At 45.5% G+C, this 8,038-nt stretch overlaps 1 non-coding gene across 1 annotated transcript; it reads left to right on the top strand.

Annotated features, from left to right (window-relative positions):
* The first annotated feature begins 5,539 nt into the window (after positions 1-5,539).
* LOC144696233 (U1 spliceosomal RNA) lies at positions 5,540-5,703 on the top strand. Its single transcript, XR_013580138.1, has one exon. It is a non-coding gene; the product is annotated as a U1 spliceosomal RNA (small nuclear RNA).
* Positions 5,704-8,038: the final 2,335 nt, after the last annotated feature.

The raw sequence follows: 8,038 nt of genomic DNA, 5'->3' as shown, positions 1-8,038 counted from the left end.
TCACCCCGGCCGAGTGAGGACGAACGCCCTCTCCCCCCCCCACCAAACTCGATGCTAATCCGGCACCGACATGTCGGTTCTGCGCTTACACGAGATGTTCACAAAACTTCCCCGTCCACCGCCAGGTTTATCGCTCCCTTCGAGCAGGTAAAGGGACGGGCCGGACCGGACACCGGCTGGGCCTTGGTAGCGGTGCCGGTTTGATTCTGAGGAGGACGGGGAGAGGGGCTCACAAACACATCCAGTGGGAAGCTGTGTAACCGGATTGACTCCGACTCAGTCCTGACTCGGCTCCGACAGTTTACACACACACACACACACAAACATCCACGTTCTGGCTGGGGGCGGATTCAGGACCTGCCTCCTTGCCCCTACCTGTGGTGGAGATCGCAGCGCTATGGATTGGTCCTGCCCTCAGGCAGAGAACTCAAGAAGAAGATGCTTACATTGGCGACAGTACAGTCGGGGTTCACTAGATTGGTCCCTGGGATGAGAGGGTCCCCTCATCATGAGAGGCTGAGTAGATTGTGCCTATATAAAAACAAAAAAACTACTGCGGATGCTGGAAATCCAAAACAAAAACAGAAATACCTGGCAAAACTCAGCAGATCTGGCAGCATCGGTGGAGAAGAAGAGTTGACGTTTCGAATCCAATGACCCTTCAACAGAACAGTTCTGTTGAAGGGTCATTGGACTCGAAACGTCAACTCTTTTCTTCTCCACCGATGCTGCCAGACCTGCTGAGTTTTCCCAGATTGTGCCTATACTCTGTGGAGTTTAGAAGAATGAGAGGTGATATCAATGAAACATACACGATTTTGAAGGGGCTTGACAGGGGCAACACCTAGAGATTGTTTCCCCCGACTGGGGAATCTCAAACACAGGAGCACGGTTTCAGGATCAGTTAAGACTGAGATGAGAAGAAATTTCTTCACTCAAAGGGTTGCGGATCTTTCAAATTCTCAACTCCAGAGGCTTGTGGATGCTCCGTTTTATTAAAGGAATATATTCAAGCCTAAGGTGGGCAGATTTAAGTCTCTCAGCGGATACAGGAAGCGTGTGGGGGAAGTGGACTTGAAGCCGAAGATCAGCCATGATCGTATCGAATGGCGGAGCAGGCTCGATGAGCTGTATGGTTTACTCCTGCTCCAATTTCTTATGTTCTACATGTGGCACCCTATCAAATGCCTTTTGCAAATTCAAGTACACCACATTCACAGGTTCCCCTTTACCCACCTTGCTTGTTACTTCCTCAAAGAACGTCAATAAATTATACAGACATGATGTCCCTTTCCCAAAAACCATGTTGACTCTGCCTGATCGTATTATGATTTTCTAAATGTCCTGCTGGTTCTGAATCAGGAACCAGGCCTCGTAATGGTAACTTGGATGAGATATAAAGAGGGACCACTTTACTCAAAGAGCTGTTTCCAATTCGAGAAAGCAGGAACACAGGAACACAAGGCGGCAAGAATTAGGAGCAGGAGTAGGCCAGCTGGGCCCTCCAGTCTGCTCCGACATTCAATAAGGTCACACCTGATCTGATTGTGGCCTCAACTCCACGTCCTTGTCTGCCCCCCATAACCCTTGACTCCCTTGTTGTTCAAAAATCTAACTCAGCCTTGAATATATTCAATGATCCAGCCACCACTGCTCTTTGGGGAAGAGAATTCCACATACCAACAACTCTCAGAGAAAAACATTCTCCTTATCTCAGTCTTAAATGGGAGACCCCTAATTTTTAAACTGTGTCCCCTAATTCTAGACTTCCCCGCAAGGGGAAACATCCTATCAGCATCTGCCCTGTGAACTCCCCTCAGGATCTTTTACATTTCAATAAAATCACCTCTCTTTCTTCTAAATTCCAATGGGTACAGGCTGAACTTGCTCAAGCTTCATCATAAGCTAACCCCTTCATCCCAGGAATCAGTTGCATGAATCTTCTCTGCACTGCTTCTAATGCAATTATGTCCTTTCTTAAGGAGACCAAAACTGTATACAGTACTCCAGGTCTGATCTCACTAAGGTACTGTACAGCTGTAGCAACACTTATCTACTTTTATACTTGATCCCCCTCAAAATAAACACCAACATCCCATTTGCCTTCCAAATCACTTGCTGTACTTGCTTACTAACTTTTGTTGATTCATGTAGCAGGACACTGTCTGTATGATAGACTTCTGCAGCCTCTCTCCATCTAAATAATGTGTTGATTTTTTATTTTTCCTGCCAAAGTAGACTAGTTCACATTTTCCCACATTATACTCCATCCACCAATTTTTTGCCCACTCACTTAACCTATAAAAATCCCATTGTAAGCTCTGGCCCCTACACCACGAGCTCTTATTTTGTATAGTAACCTTTGATTGTGGCACCCTATCAAATGCCTTTTGCAAATTCAAGTACACCACATTCACAGGTTCCCCTTTACCCACCTTGCTTGTTACTTCCTCAAAGGGATTCAATAAATTATACAGACATGATGTCCCTTTCCCAAAAACCATGTTGACTCTGCCTGATCGTATTATGATTTTCTAAATGTCCTGCTGTTACCTCCTTAATAATGGATTCTAGCGTTTTCCCTGTGACAGATGTTAGCATAACTGGCCTTTGTTTCCTGCTTTCTAGCTCCCCCCTTTCTTGAATGGAGGTGTTAATTTGCGATTTTCCAATCTGCTGGGACCGTTCCAAAAATCTAAGGAATTTTGGAAGATCATGACCAACGCATCTACAATCTCTGCAGCCACTTCTTTTAAGACCCTAAGATGTATATCATCAGGTCCAGGGCACATGTCCTCTCGACAGAATAAAAAAAGAACCCTACATTTATTGGAGCACCCGCATCAGCGATTAATGTTGACAGAGGGTAGGAAAAGATGTTAGTGTAGTGATTTCAAGTCGCTGCAGAAAGGTGATAGACATTTGCAACTACATTGATGTCCGACATTGTTCGACTTATTTCAAATGCTGGGCACTTCATACAAGATATATTCCTTGCGCTTGGTAACTGTCAACAGACGTTACTATGTCCAAATGGGCGATCATAGTTTGTTGTTGTGCCATCACACTGATGTTCAGTAATCACCCAATCCACTCAACATCCCCTCAGAAATCAGTCTGTACACAGGACTACATTTAACTCAGTATTATGTTGCATGTTACTCTGTCATGATTTCAGTTGTGCTGTACTTCCTACTTTCCCAATCTGTTAGAGAAGTGGATTATTATCGAGGATGAGTTACGCCTACTGCTGTTCCAGTTATTCACTGTCACATGCAAAGCCCAGGGAAATATCCCCCATGAAATTGTGCAGTGTGTTTTTTTTACTTTCACTTTACCACATGGCGTCAGCAAACCATAAATCAGTTCTATTGTTGTTGACATGTTCAGAATTGTATAAGCTATAGAATGCTCACCACATCTAAGGAAGTGAATTTGTGGCATTCATATAAATGGCATGGCAAGTATTTTTAAAAATTTATTCATGGGATGTGCTAGGCCAGCATTTATTACCTTGTTCAGGGGGCATTATATTATAAAGAGTCTGGATTCACATGTAGGCCAGCAAATTTCCTTCCCTAAAGGACAGTAGTGAACGAGATAGGTTTTTACAACAATTGACAATGGTTTCATGGTCATCATCGGACTTTTATTGAATTCAATTTTCACCATCTGCTATGGTGGGATTTGAGCCTGAGTCCCCAGGGCATTACCCTGGGTTCTCTAGAATACCAGTCCAGTGACAATACCACTATGCCACTGCCTCCCCCATGAACAAAGTATGGGATGTTTTATGTGATATACTGTCTGTGTTCAAGGTTGGGGAGTTGGATGGTGTTCAGCGTGTTTGAAAGGATGGGGAATTGGGTGCAATGTGGGGAGTTGGATAGGATAAAATGGGCAGAATTATTACAGGGGAGGTTTTGGCATGTGTGGGAAGTTAAATGCCCAAAAGGTGACATTGGGTGGAGCGAATGGCCTACCCCATGGCAAGGTTGGTGCTGCAGGTGCATTGAATTGGGCACGAAGGCAGGGATTCCACCACCTCAACCCCAATAAAGTCCATGGTGGGAAGGCCTGGGGACAGCCTTCTCACCCAGCTGCCAATTGAGGCCTGTAAGTGGGCAATTAATGCCCACATAAAGGCCTTATTCCCCCACCACTGGTACTAACCCAGTGGCAGGTGGGAGACTTGCTATGCTGAGTGCAAACAGCAATAAGGGCCAGTGATAGGTGGAGGCCAAGAAGAGACTGCCAAAGATGTCATAGACAAAAGGACAATGGGGTGTTGACGCATGTTGGTTCTCAGAGGGCCCCTTGTTCAAAGGCACATAGTGTCTGATTGAAAGGCCCAACATTGGGAGGGGAGGGGTTGGGGGGGTGGTGGGGTGGGGCGGGGGGGGGTGGTGGGGGCTGCTAAAAACCATCCCCTGTCCTTGCTACCAATCCCCTTGCCCCCTTCCACATGACGCCAACCCTATGACCTCCTCCCTTCGCCACTTACCTGAGGCCAAGGGGCCAAGGAACCAACGATGTTCCTAGGTCTCGAGTGGGTGTTGTACCAGCAGCTGCCATTGTTTCCCCTGTGGCGCTGCCATTCAATAGAGGTAGAAGCAAAATACTGCGGATGCTGGAAATCTAGAGCAAAAACAAAAATACCTGGAAAAACTCAGCAGGTCTGACAGCAACTGCGGAGAGGGATACAGTTGACGTTTCACAGAATTGTTATTGTGCAGAAGGAGGCCATTTGGCCCATCGTGTCTGCACCAGCTCTCTGAGCATTGTAACTTGGTGCCACTCTCCTGCCTTTGCCCCATAACCCTGCACATTGTTTCTATATAAATAATCATCTATTGCCCTCTTGAATGCCTCAGTTGAACCTGCCTCCACCACACTTCCAGGCAGTGCTGGAACCAGCTCGAACCAGTCGCTGTGTGGAAAAGTTTTTTCTCACATCACATTTACTTCTTTTGCAAATCACTTTAAATCTGTGCCCTCTCGTTCCCTTGATGAATTTCTCCCTATTTACTCTTTCGAGCCCCCACATGATTTTGAACACCTCGACAAATCTTCTCTTCACCTTCTCCTCTCCAGAAGAACAGTCTCAACCTCTCCAAACTATCTTCATAACTCAAGTGTCTCATCCCTGGAACCATTCTTGTAAGCCTCCTCTGCGCTTTCTCCAATGTGATCACATCCTTCCTACTGTACACAATATTCCAGCTGAGGCTGAAGGAGTGTCTATATTGAGGGAACAGCGCCCCTAATTGGGGAATGCCTAAATTGCAGCCAGCCTTCTAGGAAGGTGGTTTCTTTCCTTTTAAGGCAATATGCAAATATTGACATAGGGCACGATATCAACTGCCGTTTCTCCATTTAGAGGGATAGTTAAGCATGTTCTACAATACAGGAGAAAAACTGACCTGTTTAATGGAAAAATATTTTGAACAGGGTGACGTTATGATTTTTAAAAATGAGTATATGTGACTATGAGAGGTAGTGCTTGATGTCGGCTGACAGCGTGTGAGAGTTTTCAGGCATACTTACCTGGCAGGGGAGAGACCTTGATCATGAAGGAGGTTCTCCCAGGACGAGGCTAGCCCATTGCACTTCGGGTGTGCTGACGCCTGCGATGTCCCCAAATGCGGGATACTCGACTGCAAAATTTGTGGTAGTGGGGGACTGCGTTCGCGCTCTCCCCTGATTTACAATTCAAAAAATAGAATTTAACTTGTTTTTTCAGTAAGTTTCTTTATTGTACGTTATCCAATATAGGCCACAAAATACTCATTCCAAGTCACCAGCCCCCATTCTTTTACTCTGCAATTATCAACAGGCGATTATTCATTCTCTGCATCATTTTATCGCTGCCATTTGTTTTGTGGCCGCCAAATTCCACGCACCATTTTTAACCCCGCATTTGTCTACTCCAATATTCTCTCTCAAATCCCCATATAACACCCAACTCACCATCAAAACAGTCCCTGCACTCCTTCCAGCACCACCCTCCACCTCCCAACCCACCCCGTATCGCTCTGGACTTCTGTATAATATCATGAGTCAGCTATTCATTCATTTACATTCAGCATTTAAAACATGCAGCTGCAAACCCTCACTATTTCAAACATGTACAAGCACCCTGTCCCCTATATTCATTCTAATTACCCCCCCTCCGAAATCAACAGCAGCCTCCCACACCCTCTGTATAATCTCCCCCTTCAACAGCCCCCTCTGTGATTCCTACCTTCTCAAACTCCTGCCCCCCTCTCCCCATGTGTAAAGTCTTTCCCTGCCACTTCTGCAGCTCACTTCCCCTGCTGTGGGTTGATCTCATAAACAGGCTTTCCATTCACTTGCCATTATTTCTTCAAGACTTCAATAGCGCAAAGTGAAGAAATAAACAGAGAAAGAAAGCTGGAGAGAGACAGAAAGAAATCTAAACCCAGAACCTCCGTAAACCCAGAACCTCCGTAAAATGAATAGAAAATGATCAACGGGAATCCCGTTTCATGGTCAGGATGATCGCACAGCCTAAAACACACGCATCATCCCTGAATTATAACACGACTTTAGACAGCTTCACATTAGGACTTTTCACTTTCTCTTGTGGGGCTCCAGTTCCTCACACACCGGAGGCTAACATGTATGTTTTAGATTGCAAGGCCGGGCTACTTTAACCCCAGGATTATCTTTCTGAAACTCCAGGACCGCAGCCCAACAGGAACTGGTTAACCGGAGCCACCGAAAACCAGGGTCCCGGACAGGAAATGAAATCTCGGAGTAAGAAACAGACACAAACTCACGTGGGCCCATGGGGCGGGGCCTTGGAGAAGGTCTCAGTCCGTCCCCTCTGGAGGAAGCTCCTGAAGAGGAAGAGTCCTTGTCCCAGTCTGGATCTTCACATTGCAGGTTTCATAATAAAAATTCCTTGAGGGGTGGGGGAGAAAATTAATTGCATTAAAACAGAAAGCAAAAACATCTTGAAACAAAATAGCACAAGAGCCAATGATTCTCTCTCAGTTACAGCTCAGCAACATCCAAATACAAACAAATCAGAGTCATAAAGCAGATTGAGACAGAGGGAACACACACACATTGAGAGTCATACGGACTCGAAACGTCAACTGTGTTCCTCTCCGCAGATGCCGTCAGACCTGCCGAGTTTTTCAGCTATTTTTGTTTTTGTTACACACACATTAAACCCGAGTGGGGACTAGCTCTACTCTCTGGAGGCTGTTTTAGGATTGGGACCCCAGCCAGGTATATCCTGAATGAGCAGTTTGCAGACTCCACCCTTGACATGTTGGGATGTCTCTCAATCTGCTCCCCAGGAGGCCTGTCCTTTGACATGTTAATCCCAGGAAAACAATGCTTTGAGCCATTTTCTGGTTAATGTTACACCTTTAACTCTTATCTTGTCTGGAATGTCACTGACATGACAAACATCAACTGCAGCTGGAGGATCATCAACTCGGTGAAAGACGCTCTTTGGTCTGCCCGAAACTCGTGGGTCTTCCAGCGCAAAGAGTTGTCCCCGACCGAGTGTTGCAGACTGGCACATTCCAAGGCCCAGGAATACGTGCTGAGGGGCGCACTAAAGCTTGGGGCAGCCACCGCAAAGGCGCAATGGGGAAAGGTCGCTGTCTAAGACCTTTCTGCCACAGTGCACTGATGGGCTGGGAACTGTTGAGAGCCCCTCGGGCTGTACGGCTCAAAATGAATGTGAGCATTGAATAATAGTTGTATTATAATTGTATTGAAACACCTCAGAGTGCAACATGATGTATGTTGATAACTCCAATACCATTGTCTGATTGTCTGCATTGACCATATTGAAATGATTGTAATATTCATTGATTGTATTGAAGCACCTTGTGATCCATGTGTAAAAGTTGAATCTGATTGTACTTTTGTGATGGTGATTATGAAATGTTTTGTAATGTTCTTCCAGATATTTTATGACTAAAGTATATTTTTCAAAAAAAAAAAATCATGTCTGGAATGTCACTGCAGTTCGAAAAATCAAACACTAAACCCC

Source organism: Cetorhinus maximus, chromosome 21 (genome assembly GCF_964194155.1).
Source record: "Cetorhinus maximus chromosome 21, sCetMax3.hap1.1, whole genome shotgun sequence".
In the NCBI taxonomy this organism is placed as follows: domain Eukaryota; kingdom Metazoa; phylum Chordata; class Chondrichthyes; order Lamniformes; family Cetorhinidae; genus Cetorhinus; species Cetorhinus maximus.
Note: the sequence above shows the minus strand (reverse complement) of the source record. Positions and strands in the feature narration are given on the sequence as shown.